The 26,516-nt window shown below is 40.0% G+C and overlaps 1 protein-coding gene across 12 annotated transcripts in view; it reads left to right on the top strand.

Annotated features, from left to right (window-relative positions):
- Window positions 1-26,516, top strand: part of ENOX1 (ecto-NOX disulfide-thiol exchanger 1) — a 563,146-nt gene that overhangs the window by 198,511 nt on the left and 338,119 nt on the right. The window contains exon 1 of one of the 12 annotated variants that reach the window (XM_082701327.1): window positions 6,823-6,959. The exons of the other annotated variants lie outside the window; for them this stretch is intronic. The gene's annotated coding sequence lies outside the window, so the exon portion shown is untranslated. Of the gene's footprint in view, window positions 1-6,822; window positions 6,960-26,516 lie in introns of those variants that run through there. 12 annotated transcript variants of the gene reach the window in all.

The following is a 26,516-nucleotide window of genomic DNA, read 5'->3' on the forward strand; positions in this document are numbered from 1 at the left end:
TACCTGTAAAAATAAACTGAAGTTCTTTGAGCTGAAGATGAGCTTACTAAAAATTGTGTGCAAGCAATGTGGAAGAAATAGAGTAATTTCAAAACAACTTTTGGCTAGCTCCTCAGAATTTTCAAAGAAGCCCCTCCCCTGCCCCAATGTGTATATAGGATTTGAAACAACTTAGCTGAGGCTAACACACACTGACATTAAAGTCCTTTGTAGGGTCACTGGAAATGACTTTCACTGCTATAGAAAGGAGAGTGAGTGTGTATTTTTAGGTATTCACCTGAGCATACAGGAACTGTTGTCGGCACAGCTATTCTGGTCAGCTCTTGAAAATACCTGACAGAGAAGCTGCTCTAAATCTTCCACTGGTGAGAATTAAGTTGTACTATGTCTGTGAATGCTCATAACATTACTTATTTGGGGCTGAAAGGGTCCATTCTTGTTTACAAAAACAAAAACAAAGCTGAAAGTCAGCTGACTAAGCACACACAGACTGCTAATTTGTAGCCAACTAGAGTATGATAAAAATCCATTTCATGTAAAAATTAAATGCAGAATGCCATTTGATTGGTCTTTTCTGGTATAGCAAGCCACTTATAGTCTTCTGTATCTCAAGGACATATCCCAGGTTATGTCCTGATACCACAAATTTGAAAGAAGCCCACATTCATTCTCTCACTCGGAGCCTGGATTTAGATTTTTCAGGTCTCCCCTTCCTTTAAGAAGACCCAACCACCAGCCCCTTGCATCTGGGTGCTTGCCCTATATACACAGTTTTTGATGCCTGTTCCTACCTTCTGTGCCAGTTCTATTGGTGGTCCTTTCAGAGAACCCCTGGAAGCCACTCTTCTCTACACATAAGGTCTTTTTGGGAAAGGTCAGCTTTTTCCCAGATTCCTGTCCTGCTGTTGTCAATCAAGATATGGGCTTCTTTGGATTTGATTACAATTAAATTTTACTCTCCTATTAAGAACTGTAGTGTTTTTTTGTCTTTGTTTGTTTCTTTGTTTTGGCTCATTTGCAGCTTCTCTCCTTCAGGCTTACTCTAAATTTTCTTTAACATGAGCCTTCTAGGCAAGCCTAACTTTTTGTGTCGCCAAGAATACCTGGGCTCCAGTTCCTGTGTTCTTCCATCTCTAATTCCATGTGGTCTCATGAGGAGTTCAGTAATGTAGATGTCAGTTTCAAATGACTATCCTGTGTGGTCAAACTCTGAGCAAAACTAGGGTTTCTTTTCTCCTCGTCTCTAATTATATATTACATATACATTTGATTAGGTCACCCATAGAGTCAATAAAGCTTCTGGTTTCCATTTCCTTTCTCCATTGTTTCCTGTTTTAAAGACTCTTTGCTCTGTAGGTTCTGTGATTGTGGGTACAGTAGCTTGTGGATTACAGAAGCTGTGACTTTAAGGATTAAGGCTTTACTCTGTAAGGACTCTCAGTTAGAATAGGGACATGGAAGCAGACAGTTGTCAATTGATGCAGAATGCCAGCCATTTGAAAAGTTATCTAGAGATGCTATAAATGTCTATGCTCTCTGGCTGGAATACACGTCCTTTCATAGTTTGCATGGTTGTTTGTTTGTTTGTTTTAAATGCTATTCATCTTTGAAGATTTAGCTCAAACACCCCCATTTCATGTTTTCAAGATTTTCCTGGCACCCACTTCCTTATCTAGGCATATCCTCTTCCTTGCCCTTGGCCTCCCTCTGAAGCAGCTGTGTCCTGGATACAACCGTGTGGCTTCAGACCTCTAGTGCTTTCTGGACAACACATGCTTACATACAAGCAGCTCTGGGCTACACTGAGATCCTTAAGGTCAGAGACCAGAGGACCATGCATTTCTTATGTATTTTATTTTATTTATTTTTTATTGAGGCTAAGTTCACATAACAAAAATTACCATTTTTAGTAAAGATTTTTATTTATTTATTTGACAGACAGAGATCATTAGCAGGCACAGAGAGAGGGGAGTAAGTGGCTCCCTGATGAGCAGAGAGCCTGATGTGGGGCTTGATCCCAGGACCCTGGGATCATGACCTGAGCTGAAGGCAGAGGCTTTAACCCACTGAGCCACCCAGGGGCCCCCCAAAATTACCATTTTAAAGTGACCAGTTTAGTAGCATTTAGTGCATTCACAGTGTTGTGCAACCAGCACTGCTATCTAGTTCCAGAATATTTTCATCATCCTCAAAGGAAACCCCACACCCGTCGCTCCCTATCCCTCCCTCCCCTCAGCCCCTGGCAACCACTTCTTATTTATTTTTGTGTCCTCAGTGCCTTGCATAGTACCTGGCTTAGAGTAAATGCTTAATAAATGTTTATTAGAATAATGAATGGATTACACTTTTCTGAAAAGAGAGGAACTGACTTGATTTCAAGTGCTGTGTTCATTCCCAGGACTTGGTACTGAATAGCAGGAGCCAGGCAGTATGCTGAGGGCAGGTTATGGAGCCCTGAATGGAATAGAAGTGGCCCCGCCCTCCTGGAGTTCACGACTGAACCCAGTGCTGTCCAAGACAAAGAATATGGGATTGACATATGGAAACTTTCTAGTACCTACGTGTATTTGTTTGTTACTACTGCTGTAACAACGACCACAAACTTAGTGGCTCTAAACAACCTACACTTACTCTCTCTCAGTACTAAAGTTGGAATACTGGGCTGAAATCAAAGTATTAGCAGGGCTACCTTCCTTCTGGAGAAATCCATAGTAGTCTTCCAAATATGATATGTGTTTCACACAGAAGCACATCTCCATTTGAATTAGCCATATTCAAGTGCTCACTAGCCACATGTGGCCAGCGTCAACCATATTGGACAGCAACTGTTCACTGGGGGGCGAGCGAGACACTGAAAAATAATGGCAACTGTGATATATATCAAGACCAAGTACAGGTTCCTACAAGATCATACCGTAGGCCTCTGATCTCATGGTGAGGTGTGGGGAAGCTTCCTAGAGAAAGCAATAACCTGAATGACAAGTGGATTGGGTCTTAAAAGCAGAAGGAGAGATTTTATGCTCCCCTCCTCTCCTAGTTTAAAACCTTTAAATAGCTTCTATTATCCTGTGACAACAGTTCGTGTTACGGATTTGGGGCCAGCTAAGTAGAGAAATGTTGGGATTAGATATGCAATTCTTAGAGAATTACCCTGACTGCTTTTAAGATCGAGCTTTCTTCCTTCTTACCGTTTTTTTTTTTTTTAATCTGACTTGTCTTTCAAATTGAAGAAAATATTTTGTGTTCCATTATCTTCTCTCACAAGTTTCCCTTTAGACCACAAGGTCAGTATATTTCAGTGGACTGTAAATTATTCCATTTTTTTCTTTGTAGTGTTTAGGAACTTGCATATTACAGCATATTTCTGATATGTGCTTGCTTTTTTTTTTAAGTTTTATTTATTTGAGAGACAGAGAAAGAATGTGTGTGTGTGTGTGTGAGAGAGAGAGAGAGAGAGAGAGAGAGAGCTTGAGTGTGGGGGCAGGGGCAGAGGGAGAGGTGAAGAATCCCAAGCAGACTCCTTGCTGAGCACAAAACCTGATGCAAGGCTCGATCTCAGGACCTATGAGATCCTGACCTGCCAGAACCATGAGCTACCCAGGTGCCCCTAGGATGTGCTTTCTGAATTCTCCCCTTCCTGGGCCATTACCCTTAGGATTCCATCAAGGTGTAACTCCCCATCCCCATAACCATAGCAGACTGTCAGGCCACCTCTGTGGGTTGATTTTACAGATGAGGAAGCTGGCACACAATTCCAAATGGCTAGGCAGGCATCTCACACTGGGTGAAGAGAACCATAGGCAGCACTTGGCTAAATTCCTGAGGAATCTGTGTTTAATTCTTCTGCTCTCCTGGTCCTGCAGTTTGAGCTGCTGGTTACTTGCTAGTAACCCCAGTGTAAACACAGCCTGTAACATGAGCCTCTCGAGAAGAGTTTCAAGATTGGTGGCTAGAAAGAAAGGCAGAGGCACTTCTTAGGAACAGTTGAGTAAAGCTGATTTTAGATGATTGGAAGATATGGACTGAATATGGCCTCCTGAAGTCTTTTCTTTCTTTTTTTTTTTTTTTTAATTTTATTTATTTATTTGACACAGAGAGAGAGAGATCACAAGTAGAGAGGCAGGCAGAGAGAGAGAGAAGGGGAAGCAGGCTTCTGCCAAGCAGAGAGCCCAAGGTGGGGCTCGATCTCAGGACCCTGGGATCATGACCAAAGGCAGAGGCTTTAACCCACTGAGCCACCCAGGAGTCCCCTTCTGAAGTCTTCTGTGTTACTTGCATCTGTCCAGAGTGGAGCTAATGTATTTTTGCATTTCCAGAGGGGCAAGGTTGGGGAGGTTGGGAGAGAACACAGCAGTATTGCAGTTCCCTGTGATTCACCTGTTTGTTTTATGAAAACAGTCTAAGTTTTGCAAACTTTCAGTGTTGTCTCTATTTTCAGACTCTACTCTGCAGAAATTTCCACGAGGGAATGAAAAAGAACTTACATCTTTAACTGGCCCATTTCCCTTCCTATCATATTTCAAATGGTATCTAGTTGCTAAAGCATTGAGTAGGTGGATGCATAATGCAGTTAAGTGTTTTTCAGCATGGGTGGCCAATCATTGTGGAAGAATCTTGAATAACCTGGAGACACACCCTGTGTCTCTGTCGTGCATCCGTGTGAATATCTAATGGAGTGATTCTTGAGGAGGAAAGTCCCCTACTATGATAAAGTAGTTTGTAGGAAACCAGTGGTTTCTCTTTGCTGAGAACTCAAGCATGACGGTGTTTAGATAGCACAGATGCCTTGGCTGGGATTAAAGTTGAAAACGGAAGTGTATGTTTTACTCAACAGTGGAAGTGTTACAACCCTTGACTGTCCTTCCATCGCTCGTGATTTGGGTTTACAGCGAATTACAAAGATTAAAAATTTAGGAAATAGCAAGCGTGATGCACCCATTAAATCATCTTCATTCATGTTATCTAAGCATTGATTTTAACCCAAAGGGTTAATTTTAGTAGAAAGTGATGTATTGTACACTGGAGGTCAAGTTAATAGAGTGGGACTGTGCTAGTGAGTGCCCAGGCTAAAAGGATTCTTGCTTTTGCAGAACTCGGGGATAATATTGCATGTTTTCTAATTGAATGGGAAAGGCTGTTTTGTGGCTCACTGTCTTGACTGGCATCTTTATAACATTTTAAGACCCCTACCTACCTGAAAAGTCCTTCCCACAGGCTCTTGTTTTTCCCTACCAGATTGACACATATAACATTACATTTTAAATAGCACTTAGCCTGTCATATGCAGCAGTAGCTGTGGAGATTTGCAGTCCATGTTCTAATTTTGAGGGGGAAAATTGGTTAAAAGACAGGAGAAATATGGCAGTTCGTGAACAAAATTCTTCCTGAGTTTCGTTTTCTGTTCTAGTCATCCATATCCTGTCACTAACTTCATTAGGTCAAGGGCTTAAAGGCATTTTGTGTACAATTGGCATATGTTTTTGGTGACAGTGGTACACATTTTAGTCTCTCAATAGCGATTTTCTTTCCTGTTTGGGGGGAACAATAGTTTTCAAATGCCTCTAATTTTTAGCTTGAAAAATTAATATTGCTCAGTGCATTTTGCTTCAGGAAAGCCTTTAAAGCAGGATACTGAAGTTTGTCTCACTTCTCCCATAAGTCAGAGAACTCCTCAAACCCTCATCAGCAGCTGTGAGGACTACGCAATTGAAGTAACTTCTGTGGCAGGATTGATTTGATTTTACTTTTTTTGGATGCCATTCTTCTTATTTGTCCTCAAGTTCTCAGGCGTCTGTGGCAAACGGTATATTGTGGGTTTGAATCCTTACAGAATGTTCCTTCAGTGGAATAATAATGGGAGAAGTGAGGTTAATAACGAATGTGGACTGTGGAAAGGAACATCCGTAGCCATGTCTGTGTGGGTAACATACGTGTGGGGCTGTGTTGCAAGCTGCGTCTGGAATAGTTCATCAGTAGGGAACAGATGCTGGTGTGAAATAGGTCATCGCAGCAGCAGAGCATGAGAACAAACAGATTTCTTTATTCTTGCAGTGACAGCCATTGCATTTTATTCATGCTAATTATGAAAATGTCACGCCCTCTCTGAAATATGAATACATGTATGATAGCAAAGCCTTGGTAACATTTAGAGGTAAAAACCAAACTAGCTGCCGAGGATTCATACAATACCGTTTCCGTGGTACAAAAAATTCTCTCGGTATTAAGGAGTGGAACCCGGGGGGAAGGGAAAAATGTTAAGAGCGCATGGGCTTCGATCACAGACATTCCTGAGTGCCTTCTTGGTTGCAGACACCCAGAAGGACGCTAATTCATAGGGGTACATCAGTCTTGTGGAAGGAGAAGTCACCGAGATAAGAAAAATGAGCAGCATGAGGACATGAAGCAGTGACATTCAATGAGTCCTTGTCACCAGCAGTCATTAGTATGCAAGCCTGCTGTTAGTTTTTCATGCTTTATGTGATTTCCTTGACCAAGCGGGGAGCCTTTGGAGCCCTAGTAGCAGTTAATATCACACAAGTTATTGTTTCTTTCTGGAATGCCTTATATTTTTTAGTACCAATGAGATCCTTCTCTGTCCCCATGTGCCTCTAAAATTTTAAAGAGAATCAAAGAATGCATAATTTATATCTGTCCCAAAGGTAATGGAGTGACTCAGTGATATCTGTGAAGGGATGATTTTAAATTTCATGTCTTATGCAAGAGGTGATTTTTATGTGAAAACTGTAAGAACTGGCCTCAGGGATAACCAGATAATTATCCCTCTAACAGCAGGGCCAGATTCCAGGGGGATTATAGCTGAAAGCTGCGGTGGATCAGCTTTGCCCTTGTGAATCCCGGTTGCCACAATGGAACACATAGCCACTGATTGCCCGGCGTGGAACACGTCTTCCTTCTGCCTCTGGAGAGTGCCTGCTGGAGACCTGGGTCTCAAAAGGCAGGTGAGCAGAGATTTCCCGTGCAAGAATTTGGGACAAGGCTGAGTGAGATTTCTGTTTACAGCAGTAGCTTGTAGAAAAAAACAAAAACAAAACAAAACCAAAAAACACCAAAAAGCAAAAAACTGTTTTTTCTCCTCTGTTCCCTGAGGTGCTCACTGATGAATCCCATAAAATCCTTAAACCAGGAGTGCCAGGGACCGGCCCTGGATCTTCCTTGTTTTGCTTGAGCTCAGAGCCTGGAGACCCTCCCCGCCTCAGCCCCTGGTATGTGGAATGTTGCAACTGGAAAGGTCTCAGGCTTCCAAGGGACAAGAGAGCAAAATAATATTCTACTGTCTTCAGCTTGGTTAAAAGCTGTTCTGTTCTTTGAGCCAAACAGTTTTTAGCATTTGCTTTTAAGCATACTGTGGCTACTCGTTTTTTCTCTGGGCAAATGTAGGTGCAAAAGTACTATCTTATCATTTAGTTGAGGAAGAAGCTTATCTAAGCATAGAATTCCAGCTGGTAGGAATTGGAATTTTTTCCAGCTTGATTCTATATTTTGTTGTTGTTTGTCTATATCTTTGTACATCTATCAGAGCATATGTTTTATTTATATAAATCCAATGTATTGATTGTATGTGCGCCTGCAAATATTGATTGTATTGATCTCTTTCTGTCTCTGAGAAGGCTCCTGATAAGGTATCCTATAGTCTCTTAAATTGTCTTTGTCCCAGGCGACTTGACCGCTGTGCTGCTGCTGCCCACCAGCTTCCACTGAAATACCTCCTTTTGCTTCTGAGAAGTTTCTGACTCATGGTTCCTCTTACTTGACTGATATGCACATGGACAACATGTTCAGAGGTTGCTGAAGGGTGCTTGGGAGATTATCCACTTCCACCCCTTCAAATATCCCACAGCGAATTAAAACCGTTGTATTTCTATATTTCGTCTTTAATAATCTCCCTTGTAGTTTCATGGTGTGGACTCCCCCTCTTGAGTTCAAAGATCCAGTTGAGAAGCTAACTCTGGAACTAGATGAGGGGAGCTCACACCGTAGGTTTATTACCAGTGTGGCTGAACTGGAGACTATGGCTTACACCTGAGACCACACGGATCTCCTTATACAGCCCAGCCCTCTGATATAAACTGACCCCTTAAGTATGGGAAGAGCTAGCCAACGTCTGCCCCTCTGCCGTGGCAGGCCTCCTATGAATTTAAGGGAAGAGGATGATGAAGTGGGCAAGCTCAATCCCTTTTCCCAAACTAAAAAATTAGATAAATGACTCCTTCCTCAGAGGAAGTGAGTAGGAAGGCAGAGATATCTTCTTGTGAAGTTGATGTTCCCTCCTTTCTGTGGAAACACAAGGAATGGCAGGCGGTGGGTGAGTGGCGGGTAAGCATTCATCCCCAGTAGGAATTGTGGAACCTTTTTCGTAAGGACATCTTACCCAAAATATAAAATATGAAACATATTGCAGTGGGAAAAGTAAAATCCTTCCCGCTTTGCTCATTTGCTAACTCCTTCTCTCCAGGTCTCTCCATTCCCTCTTTCCTTCTGCTATCCACCCAGGCGGCCACTGGCCACTGGCGGCTTCCTGCTCAAGCCATCTTTCATTCAAACTCCTAGTCACCGTAATGAGTATGGATGAAAGACATTCATTCACTCTGACCAACTGCTGTCTGGTTTTTCCTGTTCCCTTCCCTCCACTGAAATTATTTTCCATGATGTCTCACTTTTCCCTGTACTCTCTCCTCTCTGTTGTCCAATTCACCATCTGTGTTTGGTTTTCATCCCCCTCGATCATTATGAGACACTAACATGGTCCTATCTTATTTAAATTTTCCAGTCTTTGGCTTCCTTCTGGCCTCTAGTTTCTTTGGTGTCTTATTCTCCAGAGCATTCCTGCGGGGTCCTTTTCCTTACCTCTTTTCTTTGTCTTTTCTTGGGTCCTCCTTATCCATCTATGACTTCTGCTACCTTCAGCTCCCACCACTTTCTCCAGTCCTAGGTCCAGACTTCCTGACTTTCTTCCGGTTTCTTCCCATCTCTCAGTGAATGTCATTACTGTTTCCTTTGCCTCCTAAACTGAAAACCTTGAACGTGTCCTCTGTTATATTCATCGTCTCCTAAACTGTGTTGAAGGCTAAGAAAACAGAGTCAAATTAAGACAAAGTTCCTACTCTTGACCAGCTCTCAGATCTTAACTTTAAACTCATTAACAGAGCACGTGACTGGTGCAATGATGAAATATTTATGGGAGAGGTACAGAGCTAACCTAAAGAAGGGAATGACTAGCTTTTTCCAGGGTGTGGTGTGGGCTAATTTATGAACTGGGTTTCTGGAACCAAGCTGGAGTTCGTCCAGCAGACAAACAAGCAAAAACACCCTGTAAAAAGACCTGGAACTGGAAACATCATGGTGTGGTCGGGGAGCTATGAATGGCTCACTCTTAGGGCCTGGGGATGAAGCTCATCCAGAGCAGAAATGAAGCCCAGACAGAGCAGAAAAGGCCAGATGGAGAAGGATGGTTTGTGCACTGCTAAGGAGCTTGTCCTGTCTTCCCTCGTGTAAGAGACTTTCGTAAAGGAAGAGAAATTGTTTCAATATGCCTCTCCATGCAGAAATGCCAAGGAAGTCTCTCCCCTGCCTCCCCGGCCTTGACCCAAGCCTATGGATTTCCATGAAATCAGAGTTTTTAAGAAGATCTGCGAGCCAAAGCAAAGGCGATTCAGGGAAACAGAAAAGAGGGAATAATTGGTAAATTGACTAGTGGAGGTGTCCTGGTTGAATATTTGGGGTCTGTCTAGTTCTCCGTCTCCCCCTCCCTGTCAGCCAGCCAGCCATCCACCCAATTTATTTATTTGTCTGCTACGGCTGGTTTTTTTATGCTTGTGTGGCATACTTCATAAGAGAGTCCAATGAGAGTGAAGAACCAGGGATGAGAAGGGCAAGCATGATCTAATAGTATTATAGAAAAAGATCATTTTAATAGTAATGTGGCTTAGACAGGGGTGACAGTAGAGACAGGAAGACTCCTTAAGGAACTATTGAAGTACTCCAGGTGAAAGGTAAAGTGAGTGGATGAATAGATGAAGGAACACATTTATACCTAAGAGCATACAGCTGTTTACTCTGTTACCTCTGTGTGTGTGTGTGTGTGTTTGTAAGCTGCTCTGACAAAAAGAACCCAGCCACATTGCATAAAATCATTGTTTCACTAAACATTTATTGATTACCTACGTGTGCTGTAAGTCCTGGGGATTTGACGGACCTGTATCCATAATGGAAGCGTGAAGTCATTATGTTGCACTTTCCCATCATGCCAGCCTCAGAATTCTTCTTAGTTCAGCCAGCCAGCCACTGCTAATAGATCAAAATTGGCTTTCAAAATGGAGTCTGTTTGCCTTTCTCTGTCTAGTCTCATCAATACAATGAGTTTTAAAAACCTAATGATTGCAGTGATGAAAATAATATTTATACTAATGGACTGAAATCAACAGATTAATGTAGGAACTTGAATTTTGGCAGACCCAGAAAAACGCAAGTTTCCGGACTTGCTCTGGGTGGAAGAGCGGCTAAGGCTAGACTGGTGACCATCTGGATGCATTATTTGAGGAGCTCTCTTCTTTCTTGTTTGTGCTGCTCTCTCTTCTCCAAACCTGTGATCTGACTTGACCCTTAGAAGCTTAGGTAGAATGGGCAGATCTAACAGAGTTTCTGGGAGGAGGTTATCATGCTGATTTCAGTTTGGTTCAAGTATGACGTTTCTCTCTCTTAATGTCTGAAATGGCCAGTGGAGTCTGACTTTCTTCCAAAGGCACTCCAACACTTTTGCTGAGGACACCTCTCCGTTGTTAAAAGCTGAAGTTGTAATTCATGTATTGGGTGCTCTTCATGCGTGTCATTCCTCAGGCAGTGCGCTGTCTGCTAGCTGTTTCAGAAGGCGTCATGCAGGTCAGGGAAGGAGGAGAGGGCTTCTAGATTATTCTCGGAGGCAAAGCATTTATATGACACTTTCGGTCAAAATATTGTGGCTGCAGCCATATACTATCCAGTTTAACTTAAATTTATAAGTAATTGTGCCATTGTCAAAAGTTTGGAAAAAGTGTTATTCTATCATAAAGAAAGATCTGTCTCCTCGGGGTTTTTCATGCTGTTTTGAAAGTGCAGCAGATCATCATTTTTATAGTATGGAAGCCTTTTCTATGGCTTTTAGAGGCCCAAAGTAAACACTTTTAAATGTCAGAAAGCTTTAAAACCCAAACAGGCTGTAGTCTCATTAAAGAACAGACTGGCTAGAAGTCACAAATTGAAATATCCTCCCATAAAATTTATTGTAAACAAGAAACCAGGAAAAGGCATATAAGTAATTCAATAAACATCAAGATCTGGATTTCTATCTTGTTAAATTCAGTGATGTTTAAAGTTACATAATTGTACCCTGACTCATGTTATCATGATTTAAAATCTTACTTTACAAATTCTGTTTCTCTTCCTTGCAGCTCTGAATATGGGAAGGGAACAGAGTAGACATGTGGATTAAGTACTCATCCCTCCTTTGCAAGGTAGTTATCCCTTCAGACCTCAGTTGCTTTCCTCTAAATTAAGGACATTTATGATCTTCCTTTTCCTACTTTTCTTAAGTATACAACAATGAAATCACTGGGCCATGTCTAGACAGTGGTAAAATTAACTCTAAGAATTATGTTTATTATTTTAGTCAATTTTAATTTTTTTAAAATTTAATGGATATAATTGTGTCCATTTTTGAAGCATATAAAGATTTAAAACTATTATCTAAAGGTTAGATAAAAGTGATAGAACTCTGGACTCAAGAGGGCATGATTTTTGAAACATATATAGAGGCAGAAAGATTACAAGTGAGCTTTGATATGGAGGAAAACACTTCCTGGATCCCGATGTGTTACTTTGAGAACTCTAAAGAATTAAGTGTAAGGAATATGCCCTGATACTGACCTTCATGATAAGGGTTTGGTTATGATGTGGTTTTTACTCTAGGCTTTCAAGCCCCTAATTACACTGTTAGTTGTATTTTTCTTTCCATCTGTTCTGGTGAGTTTTTAAAAAAGTTCATGGAAAGACCAATCAGGAATTGACTGCAAGGTACTTCATTCAGATTAGGGGGACACAATTGATTTATTGAATGCAATAACATTTTCCATCGGCTATCTCTAATTACAGGGGGGTAACCTGTTCCATGCATTCTTATTTAAGATGCTTCAGGCCTGAACACTGGAAAAATAATGTCAGGACTTTGGTCATAATAGTTGGCATAATAAAACAAATCCAGTGATAATAATGGTATGACCTTACATTTTACAGTATTTTATAAATTGAAAATCATTTTCACATATATGAATATTTGAATTCATTTGATTTCAGTACAGTTCAGTAAGTTGTTAAGCTTCTGAAAGATCTATAGTCTTCTGAGAGTGGACACAATGTCTTCTAATTATTCTACTATCAAATGATGCCAGTCCAGATAATACTAGGTTCTTAGTGTTCTTAGCTTCTAGTCTTAGCTCTTTGTCTTTCAGAAATAATACTTTATTCCTCAATTAACCAGTATTCCCTCTGTTTTGCTGCAGGACTTTAACAGAAAATAACATTCTTTTTTTAAAAGATTTTATTTATTAATTTGAGAGAGAGAGATGCAAGAGAGAGCTCGAGCAGGGGAGAGGCAGAGGGAGAGGGAGACGCAGGATTCCTGCTGAGCAGGGAGCTGGAAGGACATGAAGCTGGATCCCAGGACCTTGGGATCATGACCTGAGCCAAAGGCAGATGCTTAACCAACTGAGCCACCCAGGCATCCTTCAAAAAATCACTTTCTAGCAGAAAATGGATATGCTGTTGCCATTGAGAATAACAACTTGTATATTCCAAATAGGGAAATAAAATACATTTATTTACCCTGGATGTTCATCTTACTTAGAAATAGTAATACAATAGAATTCATTTGATATAAAAGTATAAAATTCTTTGACCTATGCACTGATGGTTGTAGCTAGGGTTGCTGAGTTTTTACCTCTTAAGACTGAGGAATAATCATTCATTTCAAGAAAATAGTATGACCTCATAGAGAAATGTGGCCTGATTATTTTAAGAATAAAGAAATCTAGTGTCAAATATAAACTGGCATATTAATCCAGGCTAGAAAATAAGAAGTGAGAAAAAATATAAACCTTAACATCTCTAGAGCAACTTAGTTATATTCAACATTTGTATAAGAAAGCATAATTTTAGTAGTGAAAACATTTAGTTGAAACTTGGCCTAGAAAAACAGGCACTTCTGAAATTTCCTATTCTTAATTATCATCAGTCACAAGTTACTTTGATACTATAATACATATAGTGATTATAAAGATTAAGTATTTAAAAGTGAGGCCAAGAAAAAATGGAAAAACCTCTGGAAAATTGTCCTAATAGGTGAGACTCCTTTTCCACATCCATCAGTGGTTTTGTTTTGCTTTTCAGAGACCCTAAGGGACACTTACTAGGAAGGCATTGTTTGTTTGTTTGTTGTTTTTTGTTTTATAAATCTTGAAAGGGTAGAGGTGAAACCAGCAATTGTTTTTGTTCCTCTGGTCTGGATTGGAATTTCATTCATGGGATCCTTGACTGGGTAGTTCTGAAATCAGACATGTTCCTGTAGAAAGAATTTTAAGTGAGGCTGTTTATGTATCTATCAAGAATAAAGAAAATAGATTGTATCCAACAATGATAGGGAAAATCCTTTGGCAATTCCAATCCACTTTGGCTTTTCAGCGATATATATATATATATATATATATATATATATATCTAAAGCAATAGCAGACTAGAGCAGAATTCTTGTCTACACTATAAAATAACAGTTGTGCAATTACAGGAATTCTGGTGACAATATTAAAGTGAAATAACTTTGTAATTTCTGCTATTCTCAGTTTTGTCCAAAGTGCTAATTTGGAATTTCACAGACAAAATAGGTAAGCAAAAGGCAGAACTCTTTCCCCTAACTAAACAAGATACCCTAAAATTCTGTCAGAGAGAGATTGAGGTCCCTACCCTCACTCCCCGAAGTGTGTCTTTGTGGGGACTGGTGCTGCTATCCTCTTGTTGGCCTTGGCTCACCCAAGTCTCCCACTGTCCTCCCACCATGTCCTCCAGAGCCCATGGCCTTCGATCACCAGAGCTTCTGAGGTCCCCAGCCTCATGCATTTTCTGTCAACAGCTGAGGAGCTTCTCAACCTCTGGCTGGCCCTGCCCACAAAAGGAAGGAGGAAGAAGGAGGTGTGTGTTTGTTGCCCAAAGCTGGAATTCAGAATTCCTTCCCGTTGGTGAAGCATTGCCCCTGGAGTTTTTCCCGTCCCTCTGCTGCAGCCTCACTGGCTGCCATTTTGTTCTGGGAACACCCCAAGCTTTTCCCAGCCGCTGTGGCTTTGTGCTCACTGTTTGCTCCGCCTGGAACTTCCTGCCACTTGTCTGCTCGTCGTTCAGGTATCACGTTCAGGTATTACTTCCTTCCACATAGAGTGGCCTTCCGCCCCTTGAAATACTCGCTTCTGCTTTCTTCATAGCACTTTTCATGGTGTAATCTCACTCATTTATTTGTTCATTTTTATGCTCTATGTTCCTTGCCTCCCCCCTTCCTTACCCTGAAATACAAGCCTCATGAGAGGAGACACCTTGCTTCTCCTGGCTCAGGACGATTGCCCTCTCTTAGGACAGCGAGGCACTGGTGGTAGGCGTTCATCAGATGGGATGTACAGAGGAAGGAATGAATGAATGAGAGGGATGACAGAGTTCTAACACTGCCTTAGCTGCATTCTTGTTCTGGGGCTGCAGGCACAAGCCTGGAAATTTCTCCATCCCCTACCACAGGGCTTCTGTGGGGCAGGTGTTGTCTTCTCAAATACCTGCCTTAGAGATCAAGTTTGGGAACACAACTTTGCTTTCTTAAGTTAGGGATTAGCTCTGCTTCTGTGATAAGAGTTGATTCCATTTATTAACTGAGAGCAAAGAACAAGTAAACATTTTCTTACTTAAACAAACAGAGTTGAGATGTTTGAATGCTTGGTGTTTATTTAAGTCCTTGGCCATGTATGTTTTGAAAGTTATTTCCTCCTTCTGTCCAGACACAGTCCTCTGTCATACTCACACTAGTGTGCTCATTGCCACTGCAGTGCTGCTGTGGGCCTTTGGGCCCTTCCCCACCTAGGGACCACATCTGTGTCTTCGCTCATCCTAGGTCATCCTGTTCATATCCTGCCTTTGGCTAGCTGCATTTCTTGACTACTCCTTTGGGGCTCCCCTTTCCGCAGCCACAGAGTATGGAGTACAGGTTACCAGACTCTCTCACTCTCACATTTCTTTCTGTATTAATTATTGTTTGGGGGCCATGTTTATGTGAAACTGGCCATGTACACTGCTTTACTGAGTAACGCTTTTTACTCTACAGACATCCTGTAATGTAGCTGCTCATCTGTATCCTACAGATAAGGAATCTGAGCCCGAGAGGTTAGCTGGCTCTGGGTAATACAATGATGGAGTCTGAGGCAGGCTGAGGCTGGGGTAGGGTCAGGATTTGCACCTTGCAGCTGGCTCCCCACCTGTACAAGTGCAGACGAGCTTGCTGTCAGCTGGGCTCATGCCCTGATATTCTTTGTGCACTACAGGTGAGTCCTGTCAGGACCCTACACAGAGGACATTCTAAATAAATGTACATTAATGATCATGGTAAGGCGTGGGATAAAAATCCCCAAAATATAAAGTCTGGGGTAATTGCTGTGAACATGCAAAAGGAATCCTGGGGATTAGCCAAATTCTCTCATCAGTGCAATAATTTTCTAGAGCTTTCTTTTGGTTGCAAACTTTATATTCTTCTCTACTTCACCTAAAATTGTTAATAAGGGAACAAGGGAAACAAAAGAGCAAAGAAATTTTGTTAACTACCTTCTGAGTGACTTCGGGATAAAAGAAGCTGGTACTTTTGGTCAAAATCCCAACTGAGAATAAGGCAAGAGGCTTCTAGGTGAGAATGACCACTTTGTAAGTGGCTCCATGACTGAAAATTGCAGGAGGTCTCCACCAATTAGTCCTGGTGACCTGTTACCTAAGATAAGCATGACCCCCGAACACAGCAGGTCATTCGCAGTCTCATGCAATCTGTGTCTTACAGTTACTGATGGACAGATTCCTTAAAATGTCTTTTCAAGAAGACTATCCCCTCATCCCAGTGCAGAAGCAAAAGCCACAGACAAATGAAAAATCACAAGTATTCGCAATATATACTATAGACGGTGAGCTCATTTCCTTGCTAAACACATGGCTCATTTTTATCAATCAATTAACAGTAGCAACCCAGTAGAAGAAAATGAGTAAAGAATATGAATGGTCAGTTCAAAGAACAATACAGTGGCTTCTCAGAAACACGGCCTCATTAATGATGAGAGAAAAAAAAGATAAGATAGCATTTTGCACTTGTCAATTGAAAACAAGTTAAGCAGCTGTTACTCTCCAGTGATAGCGAGGCACTTTCACACTGCTGGAAGGAGTGTGGTTTGGCAAAATATATTTTGGAGAAGCTTTAGTCCTGTCTGTACAGATATGTAGCTGTCACTATAGGAAAGCATATTGCATCTTCTTTTGTAAAGTTTGGAAGTTGGAAGTAGCCTCAAAATACACCGATAGGGATACAGGCTCTACAGTGATCTGTTCAACTTGCTTTTAAATGGCAACATAGCATTTTTAAAAAGCAAGTCAAGGGACACCTGGGTGGCTCAGTTGGTTAAATGTCTGCCTTTGGCTCATGTCATGGTCCCAGGGTCCTGGGATCGAGTTCCGAATCGGGCTCCCTGCTCAGTGGGAAGCCTGCTTCTCCCTCTCCCTCTGCTGCTCCCCCTGCTTATGCATGCGCTCTCTCTCTCTCTGATAGATAAATAAATAAATAATAACATTTTTGAAATAAATAAAAAAGCAAGCCAATCTGTACAAATGATACGGAACAGTGTTGCTTGAGTTTTATATACAGTGGAGTGTATTTAGATAAGATAGCATGTTTCTTAGAGTTTAAGCATGTACCAGCAAATATGCACATGTATAAATATGCAGATATGCATGCTTTTTATATGCATGGGCTGTAAACTAAACTGTTTATGGTTCTTAGCTCTATAAAGTGGGACTGTGGTGGGAGGCAAGCCTTGATTTCTTGCTTAGTCTTTTGAGCTCACTGAAACTTTAGCTTTACTCTTATATTACTTTTAAAGAGAAGCCCTAGTTAGAGTATATCTAAAGCCCTTTACCAAAAGAGGTGTTTTGGCATTTCTAAAAGGTGAGTTAGCCTGAAAAATTAGATAATTTTCCTTGTGGTCCATGCTCCTGACACGTTGTAATTCCTGTTAGAAATTAAAGTTTTCTTTGTTATAAATTATAAACACCATACATTTTGCTGTCTTCCTTCATGACTCTGCTACCACTGTTCTGGGTGGTTCCTTTTCTGCTGTATTACCTTTGACAGCTGACTTGAAGGAGGAAATTCCACACATCCTCTGCAGTTATGATCCTTGTGCTCCTTTTCCTAGTTTCGGCAATTATGATTGGGGATAATTTATGTATACTCCAAGAGCATGAAGGGAAACATATTTACAGTAAGTACTCCTTTTCAGAAGCCATCTCAATTGCCTGAGAGACAGAGAAGTCTAAGTCTATAGAATCTGCAGTGGGTTTGGGATCCATAGATTCAAAGTCCCCTTGAATCCTGCACTCTTGTCCATGCTGTGCAGAAAGTAAGGTGCACAGAAAACCAGAGTCCAGTGCTTTTTATAAAGAGCCAAAAGACAAAAATGCTTTTAAAGAAGAGAATTAAACACTGAAAAAAATAAAACTATCAAAAGGCCAAGTAAGGATTCATGTGCTTGGAGGGGCTATTTGTGGCCTGTGACCTTGCACACCGGAGGCATTACCGAGCCAGAGAGTGGGTCTGACTAAATGTTATCCCCCTGGGTCCTTGCAAAGGCACCGGCTGAATTTTACTGAGACTCGCCGGTAGGCCAGACGTGTGCGAGTTTGCCAGATTTAGCTGAGTGAGTGGTGCAATGAATTGAGAAGGTCACTAGGAACATATTTTTCACCTGCTTGTGGTACCTTTTTGTTGTAGAAGCCAAATGGTGTGCAGAGAAAAGAGGGTCAAAGGATAGGGAGGCAGAAAAGAGATGCATTTTCTCCTGCTGCATTTTTCCCTCTTTAAGGGGATAGAGAGTGAACGTGGTTTGAGGTTAGAAGTAAACATTCAAGTGGCAGACAAGAAATACTCTTATCAGAAAGCTGTCACTCCCAAAGACCACATTGGCTAGCTGATAAAAGGAAGTCTGCCACATGAAAATATTAAAAAAAACAAATTCAATAGCTTTCTTTTTTTTTTTTTAAAGATTTTATTTATTTATTCGACAGAGAGAGATCACAAGTAGGCAGAGAGGCAGGCAGAGAGAGAGAGGAGGAAGCAGGCTCCCTGCTGAGCAGAGAGCCCAATGTGGGACTCGATCCCAGGACCCTGAGATCATGACCTGAACCGAAGGCAGCGGCTTAACCCACTGAGCCACCCAGGCTCCCCATCAATAGCTTTCTTATAAAAATCTACTTCTCTTTCATCTTTGCATCTATTGTTGATTTCTTGTGTATAATTTGGCACAATGATCCATGTTATCCTTTACCTTGAAGAGTAGGAAAAAAGAAAAAGAATATATAGTAATGAATAATTGTCTGATCCGTTTAGTGTTGAAACATAGAAGTATCTCCTTACCATAGAGGTGAATATAAATAAATGAAAACCTAGCAGACCAACTAAGGCAGGTCAATGACTAATTTGTTGTGATCCGTGGTAGAAGTGCTCACCTTCTCTTGCTGTCAACCCAAACTTGGACCCAGCTTGGAAACATTCTGCCTCCTTGAGTGTTGTGCTGGAATCTTAGTCCAGCCTAGTAGCCCACCCAGCCTTGCTACACCTCAAAGGAAGCAGGCACCCAGTGAATGGTTTTCAACTTAACTGCCACTTGAGCAAGGACACCCAGAGGCACAGTTCATACTGCGGACTGCAAAATTCTTCCAGCCAGTCAAGCCCTGTCATCAACACCACAGCTGATGGCCTTTCTGCTGAAAAACTGACAGTGGTCAGAGAGGTGCTTATGGAGATAGAAAAGAGCAGCTGCCAACTAGAAGCCTAGAAAAGACATTGCTTGATCTGCCCAGAGGTTCCCACACTGGCAGATGCTGCCTTCAGCACCATTTGGTTCCCCGGCTTTCAGAATGGACCACAGAGGCAGCCCTTCCAAGTAACATGGGCTCATGTTGCAGCTCTCAGGGATGGGTCCTTCAACTCTTACCCTCTTTGTCATGGTTTACCATGGTGGGATACTGGGCCTAGATTTGCTTCAACTGTCTCAAACAGGAGGTAAGTATGAGTGTGGAAGACTTTCAGTTCTAGCTCATTGTATAGCCCCATCAGCCATGACCTTCTAACCGAAAAGTCTCCCACACTTTGTTTCTCACCATTCCTGCTATGTTTTTTTTTCCTACGTTGAGCCACAGAATGAATCTCCTGCTTTCAGCCCAAGTCCTTAAGCTGCTGGAAGCTAGCAGGTTTAACTGAGAGGCATCTTAGAATATTATCCTTGCCAGCAACAGGTGAGGTCAGAGGAGGGTTCTATTTCTAGCACGGAGTGAAGCTCTTGAGCCTGCCTGGCACCAGATTCTATTCAGAACCAGATCAGTCAAAGCCACAGGCTCTTTGTCTCTTCATATTTGTCCCTTGCGATGTGGAAGCCCTCTGAGATAGGGGGTGCTTTCTCATATACTCATTTTTGTTTCTTTCAGGGAGTTCCTCCTACCAGGACCATCTTCCCAGTAACCCTTCCCTGAAATTGTGGCTTACTCCTAGGTCTTCCAGAACCTATTTTCTACAGAAAGCAGATTTCCTGAGAGCCAAAGACTTCCTTATAGATTCTGTCTCTCCCTATCATTTTCTGGCCATGAATGGAATGTGCCTCTTACATCCATGCCTCATATGTAGAAGACGTTCTTCCTTTACAGTTCCTCCATCGCAAATGTTCCCAGACTTGGAAATGGTGTGAACGTTCTCCTGACTGTCCATATCCTCTCCCATCTTTAGTAAAAAACTTCCTACCTCGCGCTTTATGCAGTCCTGCCAACTCTCCTTCCCACTGTTGAGGTGGGCCTTCTCTCCCTTACCCACCACTGATTCATGTGGGAACTGCCTCTTGCTTTCATGTGAGGCTGTGTGTCACCTCCTTGTCGTTGTTTTTCCTACTAATTGGAATATTTGTCATTTTCTTTTTCACCTACTCCAATCCTGTCTTGCCCATGTCTCATCACCCTTCCTCCAGTCCCTTCCCTGGAAACTCCTGCCAGTAGAGACTTCTGTACATATTAAATGTAGCCTTTCCTTTCCATAATTATATACAGTGCTCATGACAATCAACTTATTTCATATTAAAATTTAAAGCTTTAGTGCCACTTGACTTTTTAAGTGTTGTGTACCTTATATATCCACTTTGACTGTCAAGCTCTTTGAGGGTAGAACCTTCTGAGAACTTTTTTTAATACAATTATCATCAAGCCTGTGTCTGATATTTAAATGTCTGGTGTTTGTTGGATGAAAGAATCAATCAATCATGAATAAGTATTTAAAGATGTTCGGGAGATGTGCCTTCTTTTGTTGCCAGCTTGCCAGCTGTGACCTTTATAAACAAATTTCCTGATGTGACCTCTTAGTTCTCGTCTTTAACCTGCTTTGAGGGTTGAAAGAGTTACAGTAAAGTAATATGAGCTTATAAGGAAAAAATATTTTAAATTAAACATCGCAAGTATAAAGTAAAAGTTGTAGCAGAGTTAAAATAGTATCTCTATTGACTATCATCTCTATAAATAAGATAATGTGGTGTCCTTAAGGGAAAGCATTTTGTTCTCTGGTATCGATCACTGCAGAATGTTTCTTTTATCTTTTGCAACATATTAGAAAAGAAAAATAATGAGTTCTATGGTTTAAACAATTGGACAACTAAGTGTGGTAACATTTTTAATTGCTTGCTTATTTTCCTGGAAGGATCATCAAAGAGAATGGGAGCAGTTAAGAGTTTAGGGAAAAAAATACTATTATTTATGCCTTGTGATACAGTTAGAGCTCACCACGAGACACTTTTTGCTATGCTTTGAACATTCACTGGCATCAAAGTACTTTTCATTTTAGGAAACCATCCCCAAAGGAGAGTATTTTAAGTAAGGAGAAGATTTGGGAAGATTGGAAACTGTTAAATGTGGGAGGAGGTGGGTTATAACTGCTGAACCTTCTTCGACTTTGATTTCTCTGCTCTGTGCTATCTCTGTAAAGCAGTATGTCATCCTGAGCTGTGTGGAACAGATTCATACATATTTACCAGTCACAAATTATAAATGTGCAGCCTGGAGAGTAGCAGTGTTCTTTGTCTTTCTTCCTCTCTTCCTGCACTAATGATTCAAAAAGTCTTAACACATCCAGAATTTGGAGACTGGTTTTGTAACTTGTCATTTCCTTTGTATACCAGTTAAGTCTTTGTAATTTAAATGGAATTTTATTTTCCATTTAGGGAGCTTCCATGTAGGTAGACTGAGATTTTCCCCATCCTGTGTCAGAGCTTTGATATAATGATTTATTAAGGTACTAGGAGAAATATTGATCCTGCTAATAGCTTCTGCCTTGCCACATAATGTTTTACACTTAACTTAGCTGAAAGACCATATTCCTTTCCTCATCATCTGATTGACCATAAATGCTTAGGCCTTTCCTCTGCAATTATCTCACTTACCAAAGCAGTGGGTAAAAGTCAAGTATTTATAGACTCATTAGTGAAGTCAACATGTCTAAATAGAGTACTATATATAATGTAAAGAAGTATTGTATAGCACTGTGAGATTAGCAAAGGTAGGTACAATGCAAAGAGGCAAGGGTTGAGAACACCAGTGGTTGAGGACATATATATTACTAGTGGCAGTTGTTTTTTATATAATGATTGGGACACAGCACTTTCCCTCTATCGCTTTTCTCCTTGATCCTAACTTTTTTTTACTTAGAGAAGCTTTGGGATATTAGTGGGTTTCAGGTTTATATTAGATTCATTTTTTTAGAATTTAGTATCTCAAGACACCAGTGGATAGGAAAACATCATTTAACACTTGAGCTCTTGGGTAGAAAAAATAACATTACAATGTGAGTATCATTTTGTTACACATAAAGCTATTTTACGTTTTCAAAATATCTTAGAAGTCTTAACTATCATTCAAGGTACAGTTAATGCAGCTTTGAAAATAAGAAAAACATGGCTGGTATAACAAAGTGTATAAAGTGTATTGGGCTGGGAGTCAGAAGACCAAGTTTGGTTCCTGACTTTGTAACAAGTCATTATGCATCCTTGTAGTGGTGACACGGGTGTTTTAGGCATCAATTTCATCATTCTGGAACTATAGATTCAAAACTATGTATTTGTAAGTTTATTCTAGAACTATATGTTTGTTGTTTTATTTATTCTTATATATATATAAAAGAAACAAAGGAGATAATGAACACCCAATTACTTCATGAGTTACAAAATACCATAGAGATATAACTATTTCCTTCCTTCCCTAGCCTTATTGAAATATTATTGACATATAACATATGTAAATTTAAGGTATACAACATGATTATATGATATGTATATGTATTTTGAAGTAATAACCACAATAAATTAGTTAATATTCCATTCCCTCACATGATTACCAATTTTTAATGTAGTGATGCCATTTAAGCTCTCCTTTCAACACCTTTCAAGTGTTTAATATAGTGTTGCAAATTATAATCACCATGTTGTCCTTTAGATCCCCAGAACTTACTCATTTTATAGCTGGAGTTTGTACCCTTTGATCAGCATCTCCCCATTCCCCCACTTATAGTCCCTGGCAGCCCCCATTCGACTCTCATTTCTATGAGTTCAGCTTTTTTAGATTCTATACAATTTAGATTCTATACATACAGTATTTATTTTTCTCTATCTGATTTATTTCACTTAGCATAATGTCCTCAGGGTCCATCCATGTTGTCACAAAAAGCAGAATTTCATTCTACATTATGACTAATACTCTATTTTATATATTTATAAATGATACATTACATTTTATATTATATATTAATATATAATATGCATATTTATATCTATATCACATTTTCTTTATCTATTCATTTATTGGTGGACATTTAGGTTGTTTCCCTGTCTTGTTTATTGTGAATAATGCTGCAATGAACATGGGGGTACAGACCGCTCTTCGAGATAGTAATTACATTTCCTTCAATAAATACCAAGAAGTGGAATTGCTGAATCATATGGTAGTTCTTTTTTTAATTTCTTGAGGAACCTCCATACTCTTTTGCTTTGTGGCTGTACCAATTTACATTCCCACCAAAGTTCTCCAAAGTTCCCTTTTCTCCACATCTTTGCCAACACTTCTCTCTTTTTGATATTAGCAATTCTAACAGGTGTGAGGTGATATTTTATTGTGGTTTTGATTTGAATTTCCCCAATGATCAGTGAGTTCAAGCCCCTTTTCATGTGCCTGCTGGCCATTTGTATGTCTTCCTGAGAAAAATGTCTATTCAAATCCTCTACCCATTTTTAAATCAGATCTTTACTTTTTTTGCTATTGAGTTACATGAGTTTCTTTTACATTACAGATATTTTATCAGATAGGTGGTTTGTTAATATTGTCTCCCATTCTGTTGGTTGTTTTTTTGGTTTGTTTTGTTTTTAATATAGAGGTTGCTTTTTAATTTTGTTGATTTTTTTTTTTTTTTTAATATTCAGAAGCTTTGTAGTCTGATGTTGATTTTTGCTTTTGTTGCTTGTTCTTTTGGGTCACATCCAAGAAATTGTTTCTAAGACCAGTGTCGAGGAGCTTTACACCTGTGTGTTCATCAAGTAGTTTTATAGTTTTAGGTCTTACATATAAATCTTTATTTTGAGTTAATTTCTGTTGAGTATATAATGTAGACATCCAGTCTCATTCTTTTGCTTGTGAATAACAGCTTTCCAGCCCCATGCATTGAAGAGACCATCTTTTCCCCATTGTGTGATCTAGGTACCCTTGTTGAAAATCATTTGACTGTGTATGCAAGGGTTTATTTCTGGGCTCTCCATTCTATTCCATTAATCTATCCGTCTGTCTTTGTGCCAGTACCATACAATTTTGATTACTGTAGCTTAATAATACATTTTGAAATCAGGAAGTGAGTGTGGGACTTCTAACTTTGTTCTTTTTCAAGAATGTTTTGACTACTCAAAGTTCCTTGTGATTCTCTATGAATTTTAAAGTGAAGTTTTACATTTCTGCAAAAAAAAAATTGAGATTTTGATAGGGATTGCATTAAATCTGTAGATCACTTTGAGTGGTATTGATATCTTTACAATATTATATCTTCCAATCAATGAGCATCAGATTTATTTTCATTTATTTGTGTTTTCTTCCATTTCTTTCATCAGTGCCTTATAATTTTCAATTTCTCACCTCCTTGGTTAAATTAATTTCTAAGTATTATTTTTGATGCTATTGCAAATAGGATTGTTCATTTCTTTTTCAGAGAATTTGCTGTTAGGGTATAGAAATGCAGCTAACTTTTGCATGTTGAATTTGTATCCTGTGACTTTACAGAATTGTTTTATTCTAATAATTTTTGATGTAACTTAAAAAAAAAATTATTTGCGATTACATAAAGGCCAGTGAAGGATTTCTTTTGAGATAAACATCGGTAGAAGTAGTATCGCAACCCAGACTGCTGTTAAGTCAGTAACATTGCTTCCTGTTTGGATGTGTGCTGTTCCTTCTGATTAGAAGTGTAACTGGATGCTTGTGTACATGCCTTTGTCATCCCACATACATTTTCGAAAGGACAAAAAATCCCTTTGGAGTTTCCAGAGATTATGGAATCCTTTGGAAATAACAAAGAATGTCTCATCATCCAGGATCCACTTATAATTATCTATATTCTCCACAAGTACCATTGATGATCTTGGAAAGAGGCTTTTTGCTTTCCCACAGTATTCTGGGCCTCGATTGGAAACAGCAACAACAACAAACCAATACTTCAACATATCTTCCTGAAGTAAATATCGCTGTGTGCCTGATTTATGCTGTGCCTTTCGTTTGTTCATTATCCTTTACTTCCTTGAATCCCTCTACTTGTCATTATCTGCAGGAACTAGCAATTTATAAAACCAGAAACCAAAGCAAAATTGAATCCTACAAATGACTTCCAAAAGGAAGGAGGTAGATAGATTTATGTGAACCAGTTGTAAGGACTCAATAAGTACTTTGATCCCAGGGAAATGTGGACTTTCTCTTCAGACCTTGTCATCAGGGAAGCCAAGGGTCAAGTTCAGCCCGTCTTATGGGGTAGCATTTTTTGGTGTTTGTTTTTTTGTTTGTTTGTTTTGTTTTGTTTTGGAAAATTAATACAGTTGTGGAATGGTGGTAGTCCTCCATTAACTACTAACTTTTGCCATGATTTCTTAGACTTCTCAACACAAGTTTCCCCAATTCAATATATAGATGTCGTAACTCCCACTGTATGATCCTAAGTGCAATAGTAATATTTATGTACAATTTTGTTGCCATCTTTCATTTTTATATGTGTTTCCTACCTCCCAGTGTCCCTTCTCACTTGTCTTCAGGTGCCCATAGTGTCCTCAATGCACTAGTGTCCTTTAATGCAATCCCCAGGTTACCTCTGACTGCAGAGTTCCCATTTTGTTTTAGGACCTCTTAACACCCCCCCCCCTTTCACCCCTCTACCTGTCTGCCTACAAAATATCCCAGGCTCCAATATTATCTTCTCTTCCTCAGTGTCATTATAAACTCCCATTTTATTTTTCTTATTGTGGCTGGCTAAATTTTTTTAAAAAGTAATAGAATTAAACTAATTCACAATAAGGTGTCAGTGACCAATGAAGACCCTCCCTTAATGTTCCTTCAGATGTGTTTCCATTTTAAAGGAAAATATTTTCTTCATATATGTTACTGGAGAAACAATAATTTCTTCATTTGTCAATGGAAAACTGAATGCCTAGTCTTACCTTTACATGTTAATACAGGTGAAAGACTATGAGGTCAGGTAGATCTTTTTGGTATGTTGATCCAGGATTTAGTGTCTGGCTTGTCTTGGTTCTACCAGTCATACCCAGCAGTGGCCATGATACTGTGGACAACAGCAATTTCAGAGCACATGGGAGGAGGAAGGACGGTTCCAGAGAGGACAGAAAGCAAGCTGGAGCATGGAGTTGCAGAGGAGAAAGTACATCCATAAAAACTGAATCTTTTAAACTTCAGGGTCTCCTCTGACTCTATAATTCTGCATAAAGGAGAATGAAAAAGGGAGGAAATAACATAGAGAATGAAAGAGGGAGGAGAAAAATGCTGAGAATCCAATGAAAAGGGCTTCATTTTTTAGCTAAAAGTCTTTTGGTTAGTAAATACATGAGAATGTGCTATTTACCTCCTAG

This window comes from Mustela nivalis (assembly GCF_964662115.1).
Source record: "Mustela nivalis genome assembly, chromosome: 15".
Lineage (NCBI taxonomy): Eukaryota > Metazoa > Chordata > Mammalia > Carnivora > Mustelidae > Mustela > Mustela nivalis.